The sequence below is a fragment of the Mustela putorius genome, unplaced genomic scaffold (assembly GCF_011764305.1).
Source record: "Mustela putorius furo isolate JIRA1106 unplaced genomic scaffold, ASM1176430v1.1 tig00000460_pilon_pilon_pilon, whole genome shotgun sequence".
NCBI lineage: Eukaryota > Metazoa > Chordata > Mammalia > Carnivora > Mustelidae > Mustela > Mustela putorius.
This window is the reverse complement of record NW_025421389.1, coordinates 10,450,200-10,467,283: the sequence shown is the minus strand read 5'-3', so window position 1 is coordinate 10,467,283 and position 17,084 is coordinate 10,450,200. Positions and strand designations below refer to the sequence as shown.

The window sequence follows — 17,084 nt, the reverse complement described above, 5'->3', positions numbered from 1 at the left end:
ACACTCAGTGTGAGTTCTGAAGAATGAGAAACCTTGATGTTTGCCTTTTCCTTTTTTACAAAGAATAGCTGGTTGGCTGGTAAAATCTGAAGGCAATTTCAAAGAGAATCTGTCAGGAGTCCTCTATTCTCCTCTCACAAGACTTTAGAGGGAAACCTCAAAGCAGCAGAGTGTATCACAGGCCTACGGAAAAGAGCACAAATCATTAGCATCCAGCTCCAGGGATGGTCACAGAGTAAACGTGGTGGATCAAAGCACAGAACACCACCAGTGCCTGAAAGCCTTATGGTGTCCTCTCCCACAGGGAACGGCCAGCTTCCTCCACAACCACCTATGCTGCGGCAGGCTGCAGAAGGGCAGGGCACTCAGTCCCATGGGGCTACTCCAGCCTGATTTGCAGACTGGGTCTGCTCCTTGGTCTGACCTTCTAGAAGTCACAACAGACTTTGAGATCTTTCCTGGGGAGCTTCCTCCTTGGTGGGTGCTGGATTCCAGTTTTTGTCTCTCCAGCACTGTAAGACTACTAAAGTCCCCGCTCTTCTCTTCAATTACTTTACCCTCCTATCTCTTGACCAGGACCGTTTAGCAGCAAATGCCACAAGAGGAAAACCAGGGCTAATCTCGGGCTCACCTCTCTGTGTCTTCTTTGCCTCTGGGATGTTGACCCTGCTGTTTGACTACCTTTGAGTCAGATCGCTGTCTCTTCGGTCCCAAGAGATTACCTAAAGCCCTGCAGGAATCTCAGCCTCTCAGACCTCTCTGTTTTTGTTTAGGCCCTGGTAAGGAAAGCAGGCCTGATGGGGCGGGGGCGAGGTGCTCTGCTAAGTCAAAGATGCTGGTCAAGAAGGACCTCATATCGAATGATTTCACTTATATGAAATCTGCAGAATGGCACATGAATAGAGGCAGGAAGCAGAACACAGATGGGGAATTAAGACAAGAGATACGGAGTTTCTTTCGGGGGTTATGAATATATTCTAGAATGACGCTGGTGACTGTTGCAGAACTCTATAAAATACACTAAATCTCTTCGAATGAGTGCATTTATAGTATATGCATGGCACCTCAATACAGGCATTTTTTTTTTAAAGAAAAAAATGGACATTTAAATCAATGCAGAATGTCTAGGAAGCAAACTGGAAATAAACATCAAGAACTTTTCAGTATGCATACTGTATAATATTTATATTATTATACAATTATGGGGTATATATACACACACACACATATATAGTATAAGCATATAAATACTCTCTCTATATATTTAAACAACTTGAGAAAGTTCCAGACTCAAGAGGAATTGAGGAATTCCAGAGGCTAGTGACTGAGAGAGAAAAGTCTCAAAACAGGATGAGCCGGTTAAAGGCTTCAAGTTAAAGAATTACAATGCCCAAAGTTTATGAACTGGTTTTATCAGAATCACCTAGGAAGCTAGGCAAGAAGGACAAATTCCAGAGCCTTACCCCTGAAGAAAATTTTTTTTTTTTTTTTAAAGTAAACTCTACACTCAATGTGTGGCTTGAGCTCTGGCCCTGAGATCAAGGGTTGAACACTGTACAGACTGAGCCAGTCAGGAACCCTCCCTGAGAATTTTGATTCAATCAGTTGCAGATGTAGAGGGGAGGAGAGCGGGCATCTTTGTTTTTTGTTTTTTTTTTTTTAAAGATTTTATTTATTTATTTGACAGAGAGAGATCACAAGTAGGCAGAGAGGCAGGCAGAGAGAGAGAGAGGAGGAAGCAGGCTCCCTGCCAAGCAGAGAGCCCGATGCGGGACTCGATCCCGGGACGTGAGATCATGACCTGAGCCGAAGGCAGCGGCTTAACCCACTGAGCCACCCAGGTGCCCCTTTGTTTTTTTTTTAAGATTTTATTTATTTATTTGACAGAGATCACAAGCAGGCAGAGAGAGAGGAGAAAGCAGACTCCCCACGGAGCAGAGAGCCCGATGCGGGGCTCCATCCCAAGACCCTGGGATCATGACCTGAGCTGAAGGCAGAGGCTTTAACCTAATGAGCCACCCAGGCGCCCCAGGGCATCTTTATTTTTAAACGTCCCCAGGTGGTGCTCCCTTCTGCAGCACAAGTACTAAAATTGGAAAGATACAGAGAAGATGGGCATGGCCCCACACAAAGATGACAGGCACCTTCATGAAGCATTCCTTATTTTTTTTAAAAAAGAATCAAGTATGCCCAGGTGAGTCTGATGTCACTCAGATCGGGCTAACTCTTGGACAACAAGGGAAGAAAAATCTTTTATCATGGCAATAAAACTTTTCAGAAAATCATTCTAGAAGTAATATGAGAGACTGATTATATAATGAGGCCAAGACCTGACGTTTCTTTTTTTTTTTTTAAGATTTTATTCACTTATTTGACAGAGATCACAAGTAGGCAGAGAGAGAGAGGAGAAAGCAGGCTCCCCGAGGAGTGGACAGCCCGATGCGGGGCTCAATCCCAGGAACCTGGAATCATGACCTGAGCCAAAGGCAGAGGCTTTAACCCACTGAGCCACCCAGGAGCCCCAAGACCTGACTTTTAATAAGTAAGGATCAGAGCTCTGAATTCTTACTGGGACTTAGTGATATTAATAGACATTCATACACAAACTTTCAGTGCTCAAAATCATCACCTTTAAAAAAAAAAAAAAAAAAAGACTTTATCACTAAACAAAAGCTTAGCAAGACTCCTGACACCTTTGCTCAAAATATACAACTTACCAGCCTCCCTAATATGCTTGTGGTATTAATGTCAGAATTCTGAAAAGGCTGAGGTGATTGTTAATTTAGGTGGTCTTCCTTGCCAACCACATCACTCTCATGAGTCTGATTTTCAAGCTTCCCTTTGCCACACGCTAACAAGTAAATCTGTTCCAACCACTTATGAGAAATATTTGAAATAAACTTTGGATGTAAATATGGATTTATGAGGAACATGTGAAGACTGAAAGATTGATTCAAATGACTCATCAAGTAACACTGAGCGCCCCTGTGTTTCAACTCCAGATAGCTGTAAGCACACTACCCTAGCTCCCTCTGTGAACGGTGGCCTTGTTTCACAAGACAGCTGGCAGGGGTACAAATACTAGCTGTGGCCCCTGGCACACCTGAACACAGAAAGATATCTGGCCCAAATATCTCAAGCTCTTTTGTAGAATTAGCAATTGCAGCAAGTAAGTAGGAGACTGGCAGGTGGGTGTTCTGGAGCCCTGAAAGCCTTTCTTACAGATGGTTCTGGGTGGTAACTATGACTCAACAATCATAATCCCAACTTGCTAGGATAAAACACTGGAGAATGGAAAGAGGCACACTTTTAAGTACCAAGCTGTTTCTTTAAGTTCGTGTGCTTTACTGTTTTAGCTGAGAAAAAATATTAAAATGGGTTACAGGCAATTATTGTACAACCCAACTTTTCCTTACTTAACACTATGCATTTAACACAAGAAAAAACAGTGTAACTACCTGTTCACACTGCCTCAACACCTGAAACACTACACAGCCTTTTTTGTTGTTGTTCAAATAGGCTGAGCCACTGTGTTGGCCCAGCACTAAGAAGCAAACTGATACTAGTTTGAAGTAATTCCTTTTATATCCAATTCACTTCCTCGGTGAACAGGTTAATGAGGGTCTCACCTGCTGTTCATTTTCAAGTTCTCCTTCTTCCACCTCAGGTCCCCTGTTTGCAAATTTAAATATAAAACACAGAATGGTCAGAGACAAGCGTTTGATTAACAAGATAGTGAGCCCAGACAGATGACATAATGAGGCAGTCATTGCCTTCATAAAAATTCCATCTTACTGGCAATTAATTAAGACTTATAATCTAGGGGCACCTGGGTGGCTGGGTCATTAGGCATCTGCCTTTGGCTCAGGTTGTGATCCCAGGGTTCTGGGACCCAACCTCGCATCAGGCTCCTTGCTGGGTGGGGAGTCTCCTTCTCCCTCTCATCTGCCTACTTGTGCTCTATCTGTCAAGTAAATTAAAAAAAAAAAAAAAAAAAGACTTGTAATCTAAATTCAACCTTCTTCAAATTTCAAGTTCCTCCATCTTAATGAAACTAACTATAGGAGGCCAGCATCCACTGGTCTAGTATACAGAATTGCCTTCTACGAGCCAGGACATTTCTTAAAGCACAACGCAGTGTAAAAATATTGAATGTGGGGGGCACCTGGGTGGCTCAGTGGGTTAAGCCACTGCCTTCGGCTCAGGTCATGATCTCAGGGTCCTGGGATCGAGTCCCGCATCGGACTCTCTGCTCAGCAGGGAGCCTGCTTCCCTCTCTCTCTCTCTGCCTGCCTCTCTGCCTACTTGTGATCTATCTCTGTAAAATAAATAAATAAAATCTTAAAAAAAAAAATATTGAATGTGAAGGCAAATAAAAAGTCCTCTATCTTAACAACTGAAATAACATCATCTGACTTAGCTAATTTACAGGCTTGCTGTTAAGATAGAGTGGGATGTTTGTTATAATAGAGTATAACAGTATAGAGTATATTACAAATGTTAACTGTATTACGATCACCACAAGCTAAGCATCAGTTCATGAAGGTAACTTATCCAGAAAAGTCTTACTTCCAATTAAAAGGTATTTTAATACATTTTCATTACTAAGCAGTTGATTTGGGAATAAATACCTCATAATGATAAGCAAGGGTTCTCGCATCTGACATATGACACTAGAAAATATGTATATTTCCAGTTAAAATGGGAGGACTCTTCAAACTCTGCAATTAGCACTTTCTTCCACAGAGCGACAAACAGTGGCATCCAGAGCCTGTTCACAAGTCCCAGTCACATGTCTTCTGCAAACTCTTGTCAGAACCACTACATCCAGAGGATATGTTAGATTCATTTGCAAATCCACTGAAGTGGTTAAGGGAGATCACAAAATTGGAGCCCCCTAATGGATGCAGTTTTTTATTTTAAAATGCAGCATAAGCACAATCCATCTTAATGAAAATGTGTACTGTGGAAATCCAATGGTACTTAAGTGAGCACCAGTAGAACAGTAACAATTATAACTACTGCCGTTTACTCAGCATCCATCACATGCCAGGCATTGTGAGATGGCCCTTAAATACTCAATTTCAGTCTTCACAACAACCAGAAATTTGTACTTGTCCAAGGTCATAATGCTCGTAAGTGGGATTTGAACCCAGATCCCTTTCACTACCAAAGCTTGATCATTTCCCTCTTTGCTGCACAGCTTTCTCCTAGGCAAAACTGCCAGAACGCAAGTGAGGCTTGGATCTGCTCCTGTTGCCCTGGCCTCCCACCAGATGATGCAATCACTAGGCTAGGCTTGATCCCAAAGGAATCCGGGGTGGTTATGATTTACCAAACCCACAGAGAGATTTAAATAGGCATATTAGTCTATAGCCAGATTAGCTGAGGTAACTACAAAGCATAGTGAAGAGTGCCCATTATAAACATGAAATCTTTTTAAAACACAATAATATTTATTAAATGCCTATTCTATGGCCAGCATTGTTTTAGGAACTGAAGAACAGACTGGATGAAAGATTTGTATTAAAATTGTCAGCAAAGGGGCGCTTGGGTTGCTCAGTGGGTTAAGCCTCTGCCTTCAGCTCAGGTCATGATCCCGGGGTCCTGGGATCGAGCCCCGCATCGGGCTCTCTGCTCAGCAGAGAGCCTGCTTCCTCCCTCTCTCTCTGCCTGCCTCTCTGCCTACTTGTGATCTCTGTCTGTCAAATAAATAAATAAAATCTTTTAAATATAAAATAAAATAAAATTGTCAGCAGAGAGGGAAAATATAAATAACATTAGTTCACTGTTGTAACAAAACAAAAGCTACCTGGGTGTACAGAACAGAACATAGCAGCCCTCAAACATTAACTGAGTCAACTCATATCAGGAAAATTAATTACTTCAAATATCTTTTCTGCTTATCTCATGTATATGCATTTCTCTAGCAGGGGAATTGCGGGGCTTCAGAGTCTGCATATCTTTGACTTTCTAGATAATTCCAAACTGCCTTCCAAAGTAGTCATACAAGTTATATTCCTATCTGCCAGATATGAATGTTCCTGTTGCTCAAGAGCATAGGATTCAGTATTGCCAACTGTAATTTAGGTATCAGTAATAGGGCACTGTGGTTGAAATTTGCATCTCTTTGATTATTAACAAGGCTGAACACCCTACAATGCAAATATTTAATAGACATTTTGCTATCTCCTTTTCTAAAATGCCTGTTGAAGACTTCTGCCCATTATTCTATTAGTGGAAGCAACATCTTATTTAAGATTCGTATCTAAGACCTATGCTGAGGTCATGAATATTCTCCTATATTAGCTTCTGAAGGCCTTATTGCTTTGTCTTTCATCTGCCATGCCTCTTGGGTCATAAATTAAGTGTCTGAATTCGTGTGAATCTATTTCTGTACTCCTCATGGTGTTCTACTGATCAATTAGTCTATCCTGGTGCCAATACACACTGTCTTAATTACAACACTCTTCTTGATCTCCAGTAGGGATGTTTTTCCAATTTATTTTTTCTTTTTCAAGAGTCTCTTGTCTTTTCTTGGGCATTAGCAAAAACTTTAGTATCGCCTTGTCTATTTTTTTTAAACTTGCTGGGATTACATTAGATCTATAAGTCTGTTTCCAAAGAATTAACACCTTGTAAATATCAAATCTTCCAATCCTTGAACCAGTGTATCGTCTTCGTTTATTTAGGTTTCACTTAGAGTCACTCAATAAAGTCTTAGAATTTTTTTTCTGTAAAGGTCTTTTTATACATATTTTCTTAGACATATATTTTTATACATACTCTCTTAGACTTAAAAATATGTCCAATAGTTTTTTTTTTTTCAAAGATATTGTTTTTAAGCAATCTCTACACTCAATATGGTACTCAAATCCACAACTCCAAGATGGGGTTACATACTCTACCAGCTGAGCCAGCCAGGTGTCCCATATGTTCTATAATTTATAAATGGTGAAAAAACATGGATCCTAAAAAGATACGATTGTTTCTTTTTTTTTTTAAGATAGAAACATTTATTCATTTTATTTTTATTCATTTGACAGAGAGACACAGTGAGAGAGAACACAAGCAGGGGGGGTGGGAGAGGGAGAAGGAGTCTCCCCACTGAGCAGGGAGCCCAGTGCGGGGGCTTGATTCCAGGACCCTGGGATCATGACCTGAGCTGAAGCCAGACTCTTAATGACTGTGCCACCCAGGTGCCCATTTCTAATTTTTTTTTTTTTTAAGTAATCTCTACACCCAACGTGGGGCTCAAACCCACAACCCTGAGATCAAGAGTCACATGTTCCATTGACTGAGCCAACCAGGTGCCCCCAAAAGATATATATATTTTTAGTGATGTATAAAAAAATATAATTTTTAATTAATGATGGGGCACCTGGGTGGCTCAGTGGATTAAGCCTCTGCTTTCAGCTCAGGTGATGATCTCAGGGTCCTGGGATCAAGCCCCGCATGGGGCTCTCTGCTCAGCAGGGAGTCTGCTTCCCCCACACTCTATGCCTCCCTCTCTGCCTACTTGTGATCTCTGTCTGTCAAATAAATAAATAAAATCTTAAAAAAAAAAAAAGAAATGAGAGAGCACAAGCAGGGGGAGAAGCAGACGGACAGGGAGAAAGAATTTCAAGCACATTCCCAGCTGAGCATAGAGCCCAACGCAGAGCTCAATCTCACCACCCTGAGATCATGACCTGAGCCGAAACCAAAAGTCAGAAGCCTAGGCACCCCTCAAATAAAAGATACATTTTTTAAAAATTTTATTTATTTGAGAGAGAACGAGTGAGAGAGAGAGAGCATGAGAGGGGAGAAGGTTAGAGGGAGAAGCAGACCCCTTGGAGCTGGGAGCCTGATGTGAGACTCGATCACTGGACTCCAGGATCATGACCTGAGCTGAAGGCAGTCGCTTAACCAACTGAGTCACGCAGGTGCTCCAAAAGATACATTTTTTGAAGAGACACCAGACTTTGGGATAACTCATATATAAATATGAATGTAAGCGTTCTTAAAATTTTTAATGGAACAAAGTTCTTCAAAGTACAATTTATACTACATAATTTAGTTTAGTTTGGGGTATTTTTTTTTAATTTTATTTATTTATTTATTTGGACAGAGAGAGATCACAAGTAGGCAGAGAGGAAGGCAGAGAGAGAAGGGGAAGCAGGCTTCCGGCTGAGCAGAGACCGCCCCCCCAACATGGGTCCCGATCCCAGGACCCTGAGACCATGACCCGAGCCAAAGGCAGAGGCTCCAACCCACTGAGCCACCCAGGAACCCCAGTTTTGGGTGTATTTTTAAGTAATCTCTACCCCCAACCTAGGGCTCATATTCACAACCCCAAGATCAAGAGTGACATGCCTCACCAACTAAGCCAGTCAGGCTCTCCATAATTTAGGGGGTGGGGGATTGTTGTTGTTTATTTAAGATTTTTTTTTAAGATTTTATTTATTTATTTATTTTAGAGAGAGTGAGTGAGTGAGCAGGGAAGGGCAGAGGGGAAAGGAGAGGAAGAAAGAATTTGAAGCAGACTCAGTGCTGAGCACAGAGCCCAAAGTGGGGCTAGATCCCACCATCAGGAGATCATGACTTGAGCTTAAACCAAGAGTCGGACACTCAAGCAATGGAGCCACCCAGGTGTCCCCCCATAATTTAGTTTTAATTCTAGAATTAACATTTTATAGTTATGTCATATCTTACTTCAACAGCTTTAACGTACTTGAGAAAACTTACACGTCACATAAACAAATGTCCTAAACACTGACTGGCTGTAGGTCCTTATATTTATCAATGTATGAAGTACTTAATTAAAATCCTGAATAATTTCATTCATCAACTTCAAGAGAAAATGGATAAATGAGAAAGAGACTGAAATCTAATTAATATACACACCATTGCCTGAGATTGAGAACCCCCACACATCTTGCTCCTAGCCTAGTTCCCACCACTCTTATATCACTCATTAAAATTGTCTCCTTGTTCTCATCTGTAGTTACAATAGTGTTCTGTCAATGCCACACATTAAGGATGAAATGTAAACAGATGCCTTAGAAAACACACTGAAAAGTTTAGTAATACACAAAGCAACAATTAGCTAAAGGTGTTAGAGCTATTCCACCATCAGAAGGACATGATAATAAGGTTGCCCACAATCATGGTTTGTAGTAAGACTGAAAATAACCCCAACAGACTAGCCTTAAAATCTTCAAGCAAGAAGAGATTTGCACACAAAAAATAAAATTTTGAAGAAAAGGGAAGAAAAACCTCAGAAATCACTTTGAATATCTTAAAATTAATTACCTCCACTCCTTTATGCCTCCAAACATCTTAGAATCCAGTAGACATTCTTGTACTGCATTTCTATAACAGGAGGCTAAAATGTATCCATCACTTCTAGAAATTTACAACATATTTAGGAAATAAGAAATAAGCACAAATAATTGCTGTATGATATGAATGAAGTACCCAATAAGTGCTACTATTACTACAAAACAGTACAAAAGCCCTGTAGAACATTCAGAGACAAAAGGGAGCAGTTTCAAGTATAATGGTCAACGGCACCGCCATGAAGAATGTGTGCTTTCAGTCTGCTCTAATACAGGGGCTGGCATATCACAGCCCAAGGGTGGCTCAATGCCTGTTTTGGGTATAGCCTATGAGCTAAGAGTGGTTTTTACATTTTAAAATAGTTGAAAAGACTCCAAAAAAAGAGTATTTCATAACACATGAAAATTACAGTACATCACACTTCAGGGTCCATAAATAAAGTTTAATTGGAACACAGCCATGCTTCTCATGATGGATGTGAAGGATCAGTTGTAACAGGGACCATATGGCCTACAAAACCACAAATATTTACTCCCTGGTTCTTTACCGAAAAAAAAGTTTACCAACCAACTGCTGGAGAAAGATGCGCGGGATTTTGCTGGACTGAACTAGAAGAGGAGGTTGGGGGGGCAGGAGGATGACACAAACATTCCATTTGAGAAATGAAGGTGTGAAAACATAAAGGAAAACTCCAGAATACTGCAGGGACAGTGGGAATACTGGTTTGGCTAAAGCAGAGGGTCCAAAATCGGTAGTTAACTGAGTCAGTGATCACTATGTTCTTTGTTCCTGAGACAGCTACATTATTGTGGTCACTGATAACAAGCATTTTCATACCAAGACTATGAGACTGGTACTATTATTATCCCCATTAATAATTAAGAACTAGTCGGGGTGCCTGTGTGGCTCAGTCTGTTAAGCAAACTGCCTTCAGCTCGCGTCATGATCCCAGGGTCCTGGGATCGAGCCCCACATCGGGCTCCCTGCTTGGCTGGAAGCCTGCTTCTCCCTCTCCCATACTCCCTCTTGTGTTCCCTCCCCCACTGTCTCTCTGTCAAATAAATAAAATCTTTTTAAAAATAATAATAATTAAGAATTAGTTAAACGACAGGTGCTTGGGTGGTACAGTCCATGGAGCGCTGACTCTTGGTTTCAGCCGAAGGTTTGAGACCCAGCCACGGCTGGGGCTCTGGGCTCGGCCCTCAGCACAGCGCAGTCTTCTTGAGACTCTCTCCCTCTCCCTCTGCCCCTGTACACCGGCTCTCTGTCTCACTCGCTCCCTAAAATATAAATAAATCTTAAAAAAAAAAGCCAAAAAACTAGTTACATGATTTAATAAAGAAACTACTCTTTCTCTGCCATATAAATATAATCTTTAATGGGGGGGGGCACATGAGTGGCTCAATCAGTTAAGCATCTGCCTTTGGCTCAGGTCATAACCCTAGGGTCCTGACAGGATCAAGCCCTGCATTGGGCTCCTTGCTCAGCGGGGAGTCTACTTCTCCCTTTCCCTCTGCCTGCTCTCCTTGCTTGTGGCTTGTGTGCTGTCAAACAAATAAATAAAATCTTAAAAAAGGGGGCGCCTGGGTGGCTCAGTGGGTTAAGCCGCTGCCTTCAGCTCAGGTCATGATCTCAGGGTCCTGGGATCGAGTCCCGCATCGGGCTCTCTACTCAGCAGGGAGCCTGCTTCCTCCTCTCTCTCTCTCTGCCTGCCTCTTTGCCTACTTGTGATCTCTCTCTGTCAAATATATAAATAAAATCTTAAAAAAAAAAATCTTAAAAAAGAAAGGAAGGAAGGAAGGAAGAAAAACTAAGCTTACAGACTTTATGTAGAAGGCCCAAGATGAGTCGATTGAGTCTAGTCTATGAATCTAGGTTCCTTTGCCCACAGAGCCCAATGCAACAACATATCAAACCTCCATACAGGGTAGTAAAAGGAAATGTTTGTTTTCAAATACAGACATAAAAAGAACATGATTTTATCTGTAAGCTATGACTCTTGTGTGTTTAAAAGTACAGTTGTCCCCTGAGCTGGTCCAAAGTGTTCCACACTTGGAATCAAACTATCATGGCCTTTCCGTAAATCATAGGAGGGGGGAAAAAGAAAAAGTGAGCTTGATTTTCTCAGTTGTAACTTTCTCCCAGAAGTATTCCTTAAACCTTTGAAAAAATGATACATTATAAAAATCAATGAGTAAGCAGCAGACCAAGTTTGGGAAAATTCAGCTGATTATGCTTAGCTCAACTTTTTTTAATGGATTATGTGCTCAATAAATTTTCATTTTATTATTTTAAGTTCAAATTATTGAGTATATTAATTCAATAACGGTTAACTCAATTATCTGGAAGTGGCTTTAAGGTTTTCTTCAAAAGAATAATGCTTCTCTGAGATCTATCATAAGCACTAAGAAAAAAATCAGACACACCTACATATTAGCGTATCTATTAGATGAAACTATAGAAACCAAAAGATAATACATTGTATGAGGACTTACTGTTACTTGGAAACCCCACTCCTATTAAACTAAGTCTAAGACTGCAAGTTCAACAGAAATCACACAAGCCACATAGGCAGGCTACATATGTAATTTTAAATCTTCCAGTACCTCTGTTCTTTAAAAGTTGAAACAGGTGAAATTGCATTAACATATTTATTTAACCTAGTATATGTAACATATTATCATTTCAACATATAATCCATATCTTAAGAGCACCGGGCTGGCTCAGTGGGAAGAGCATGTGACTCTTGAACTCATGGTTAGGAGTTTGAGCCTAACATTGGATATAGAGATCACTTAAAAATAAATAAACTGGGATGCCTGGGTGGCTCAGTCAGTTAAGCAGCTGCCTTCAGCTCAGGTCACGATCCCAGGGTCCTAGAATCAAGTCCCACATCTGGCTCCCAGCTTGGCAGGGAGCCTGCTTCTCCCCAGGCCTGCTGCTCTCCCAGCTTGTCTCACTTGCTCTTTCTCTCTGACAAATAAGTAAAATCTTTTTCAAAAACTAAATAAATAGACTTTATAGTTAACATTTTATCAATTGTTTCTTCATACTGAATCTCAAAATCTGGCATAAAAGTATTTTACACCTACAGCACTGGCCAAATTTCAAGTGCTCCATAGCCACATGTGGCTACTGCCTACTATTTTGGACTGCACAGATCGAAGGGATAGCTCTTCTAAAGATCACAATAGTAAAAAGGCTGTGGATTGCAACCATTGAGTGAGACCTGGAAAGTGCAAGACATGGGTCAAGAAAGGAGCATGTAGCTCCAATATTCTAACATTGAAATAAGAGTTCAACTAGGAAATGAATAACAAAAACGGACCATTTTAGCAGATAATGACCTTTCAGCAATCTACTTGGGGTTCTTAAAATATTGTACAGTATTGATTTTATAATGTTTGTTTTCTCCACATTGTAACTAGCCTTGCTATAATTGTGATTTGAGATTATCCATCATCTCCCCACCGCCTCTCCATTTTTCACCACCACCTTCCACCAACCCACCCCCCACGACAGCCAAGGAATTTTCTATTTCAAAGTTATCAAAAAACAAAACATAACAAAACCTACTTCCAGATGTTTCCCACAACTTGAACAAATTTAAAACCTACACAGATAATGTGTAAACCACTGAAGGATCTGGGAAAGGGAATGGAAATAATGTTTCAGTACTGACAGTGAAGTATCAATGTCACAGAAGAAACTGGAGGAAATAAAATGGGAAGGCACCAGTCCAGAATGTTCCACAGAAATCTTGAAATAGGGTAGCCTTGAGAACAAAAAAAAAAAGGGCAGAGACCAGATTTAGCAGTGATTCAAGTAAATCAGGTAAACAGTTTAACGCCAGAAGAAGGAGAAGGCTTCAACAGAGAAAGACCAAAACAATCAAGTCAGCAACTCCCCCTCTCCGCTTCCTCCCCCTACACAGTACTCCAGGAGAATTCTAGAGGGACCCTTCTGCAAAAGATTTGCTTATAGCAAACACTTCACTTTTCTTAGCTCACTGGCTCTTTCTGGACACCAGACCAAATTCTCATTTGCTAATCTGCTAAAATACCTATGATAAATTTAAACAATCACCAATAAATTCTGATTGTAAAAAACGTACAAATTGCTGGAGGGGTGTGTCGTTGCTCTTTGGGGAAAGAGGTGGGGTGGAGGAAGATTATGTATTGTAGGTGGTAATAGGTCAAAGTACATCAGCATTCAAATTTAAAACAAACTCTGACTAAACAATTCAAACACTGCAATAACATGTTTAATGGTTTGTATTTTACCAAAAGAAAGCATGTAGTCATGATGTGTTTACTAGTGCTTGAAATGTAAAATTAAGGAAACTATAATTATAGCTCAATATTTTTCAGTTCTGATCAATTCTGCTTGTTACTCAGAAACCTATACCATTAGGACACATTTTTTAAAAGTAAAATGAGTCAACTGTTGTAATTCTTTCAGGTCAGAGGATTTCATGATGCACCCCCTCAAGTAATGGGGGAAAGTACGGACAGTACCCAATTATCAGTGAAATCATGAGGGTACCCATCTACATGAAGAACAAAACCAGAAACAAAAACCAAATATCATGATGCCAAGTTTGTAAAAATGTTTGATACACACATTCACAACAAGATCTGAATCACACTAAAATATCAGCAAGGATTATCTCTAGTAATTTTACTTTAGGTAATTTTTATTTTATACCGTTCCTATTGTGTTTTCTACAATGATCATGTATTGTTAAAACTAGGACGAAAAAAATAAATTTAGACAAGTGGGAACTGAGGCAGTACAAATCAATTTAGGATTGAATTGGATTGATAGGCTATCCCTTATACCACTACATTCTAAGCAAAAAGCATTCAGGGCCCTTGAAGACATGAACTTTGCCTTATCTATCATACATACTTGATTATGTTCACATGCACAATATATGATGTGCACACTGATACCTGTGCTGCAAAACATTAGGAAACTAAAAATGATTCATTTAGAAAAATAGACAGCAGGTAAGCACCCTTGCAATACAAAGAGGCAAGAGTGGAATGGCCAAGGAATAAATCAGTTAAGAGGAGTCACAAATTGGTCCAAAATTTTAAAATGTACATCTACTACAAATTGTTCACTTTTTAAAAAAAATTTTATTTATTTACTTGTCACAGAGAGAGCACACAAAGAGGGAGCCCAGAGGGAGAAGCAAGCTCCCCACTGAGCAAGGAGCTCAAGGAGGGACTGGATCCCAGCACCTGGGATCATGACCTGAGCCAAAGGCAGACAGAGGCTTAAGACTGAGCCACCCAGGCAACCCTAATTATTCACTTTAAAACGGCCCCTTTTGTAAACCTATCTCAACTCATGAAAAAAGTAATGTAGAAGTTATTTCTAAACATACAATCAATCAGCACTGCTTTAAAACGTGGGGTTGCCCCCCCCCACAAAGGCAATTTTCTCAGTTCTAGAGAAACATGTTAATAATGGTTCATCAACGGGGAAACTATTATGGTGTTGGGGATGGAGTGGGTAGAAGAGTACCAAAAACAGGATACCTTCCGGCCTTCAAAGAGCTTATCCCAAAAGGTAGAGTGATAACAAAGGAACGGGTCGTGCAACGAGGCCCCAAAACAGTCGTGAGTGTTTTGTTAGTTTTAAAATAATGAAGGTAAGTACTGTTGAGGTTAAAACTTTGTGGGACAAGATTTGAACAGATGACGGTGCAGAATTAGGCACATGGCTGAACAGGGTGGACTCATCGCACACTTAATCCTCAATGACAGCACCAAAACCAGCCCTCCCGGTGTTAAGCATACACAAACATCGATTGAAATTTGACTGAAATCCAACAAATCCGCCAAGCAAGGGCAAACACGCACGCACACAAATTTCAAGAGCGCTGCGTTCATTTCCCTTGGTCGCGTATCTAACACCTGGCTACTGACTAAAAAATGCTTAACGAAAGCTGAGGATCGCCTGGAACCTGTACACTATCCACCCGCCCCGAAGGGCCTCTGGCTCACGCCTTTGCACGCGACACCGAGCACAGGTTGGCCTCGGCCTCCGCCCTGCCCACCCGGGCCGCTGTTGACCAAGACTGACCCAAACGTGCCATCCCCGCGCCCCTCCAAGCCGGGCCTCCCCGGGTCCTGCCGACGCCAACTTGTAAATATGGGACTGGGGGAACCGGCAATCAATGGCAGGTGGGTGGCGCGGCCTCACGAGACAAAGCAGGGCGCCCCATCCGAGGGAGCCCTCCATCGCGCGGGCCCGCCTGGCCCTGAGCCCCGGGCCGCGCCGCGCCCCCCGCGCCGCCCCCCGGGTACCCGGCCGGCGGAGACCGCCCGCTGCACCCCGAGCGCCAGCCCAACCGCCGCGGCAGGAGCGCGCAGGGCGCCCAACTGCCGTCCCGGCCCAACCAACGCGGGCAGGGGAGGAGAGGTGCGCGCGGCCGGCGGAGCGTGCGAGCCACTCGGGGGTCGCAGGGGGGAGGCTGCGCGCGGGGAAGGCAGGGGCCAAGAGGCGCCGAAGCCATCGCTGAACGCGGCGCCAGAAGGGGCTCCTTTAGGGGGTTTTGCCCCTTTCCCCTTAGAAGGTGCAGATGGTTTGACCCCCCACCCCGAGTAAGGTGCCTTGTCCCAGCCCCGGCTGGACTGTACCATCGGGCGGTGCCGCCGGGATTTCTCCCCCCCACCACCACCATCAGTTTCCCCCCCCACCCGGGTCCGCGGTCGGTTGGCCCCGGCCGGGCTCTGAGACGCGGAAAGAGCTTGGCGCCATTTTGGGTGGGACTAAGCAAAGACGAAACACCCTCCCAGTCGATGGGGTACTCTGGACGCTGGCTTATCCGGTTCCCTTGATCCTTTAGGTACTTACACGACGTTGGGTGAGGGGAGCTGGAAGATCAGCGGGTCCCCGATCCTCTCTCCCTAGGGGTGATGGAAATCAAACCCCCCCCGCCACCTCCAGGTGGTTCTTCCCGCCGCAGAGTGGGAGCAGTATAAAAGGCGGGGCCTTATTAGCATAATCTGCCTGGCAACATGATCTCGACGTTATGTGATTGGTTGAACTCTGTAAACCCCATGCCCTGCCTAGAGACGAGTAACGCTGGGGCGAACTGACAGGCCCAGATTTAAGACTCATGACGAAGATCCTGAGACGCTTATTCAGGCGGCAGAGAAAGTCAAAAGGAGATTCACACAATGGCCCAATGACTGAAGGCCTCTTTATTTCGTGCTCTCTTGTTCATTTAAAACCCAATCAAAGAGCGGGTCTCAGGCAGCGCTCGCCTACGTTTGTACTCTAAGCCAATCAGAAAGGCCGACTCTTCGGATTCAGGGTCAATCCTGGCCCGAGGGTTCCGTGGCAGCGGCGGTGGGCTAACGGCCGGCCTCGGTGGCCCAGGTAGCAGGGATGGAGTGCTCATGGGGCCCGAGCCAATACCCCACACTCGAGAGGCCCGGTGTCCTGAGACGCCGAGCCAGGGACGCGGCGGGGCGAGCGCGCCGCCGGCTTACGGCCGTGCTCCGGCTTGGCGCCTTCACAGATTTGCACCTGGAGCTGACCTGCCTGCGGAGTCTCGGCTGAACCGATGCTAACGCGCCAACCCGAAAGCAGCGCGGGCCTCGGCCGGTCGGCACGCGCCTTCCTGGGCCTCGGGTTCCAGGCTTCTGGGTGTCCAGAGCCCGCCGCGCCCTCCTCCTGCTGCTGACGGTGCCTCCACCTCTGACCCCACGACTGTGTCTGTGCTTAGTCCTTGCCAAACCCTG

The 17,084-nt window shown here is 43.2% G+C and overlaps 1 protein-coding gene and 1 non-coding gene across 3 annotated transcripts in view; one reads left to right on the top strand and one right to left on the bottom strand.

The window, feature by feature from the left end:
* Positions 1 to 16,334, bottom strand: part of PRDM10 (PR/SET domain 10) — a 97,164-nt gene extending 80,830 nt beyond the window's left edge. Inside the window, exons 1-2 of one of the 2 annotated variants that reach the window (XM_013062164.2) lie at positions 16,192 to 16,334; positions 3,630 to 3,672 (exon numbers count right to left, since the gene is read on the bottom strand). The gene's annotated coding sequence lies outside the window, so the exon portion shown is untranslated. The remainder of the gene's footprint in view (positions 1 to 3,629; positions 3,673 to 16,191) is intronic. The other variant, XM_004763916.3, reaches the window with a different exon arrangement.
* LOC123392209 lies at positions 2,063 to 2,168 on the top strand. Its single transcript, XR_006606916.1, has one exon. It is a non-coding gene; the product is annotated as a U6 spliceosomal RNA (small nuclear RNA).
* Positions 16,335 to 17,084: the final 750 nt, after the last annotated feature.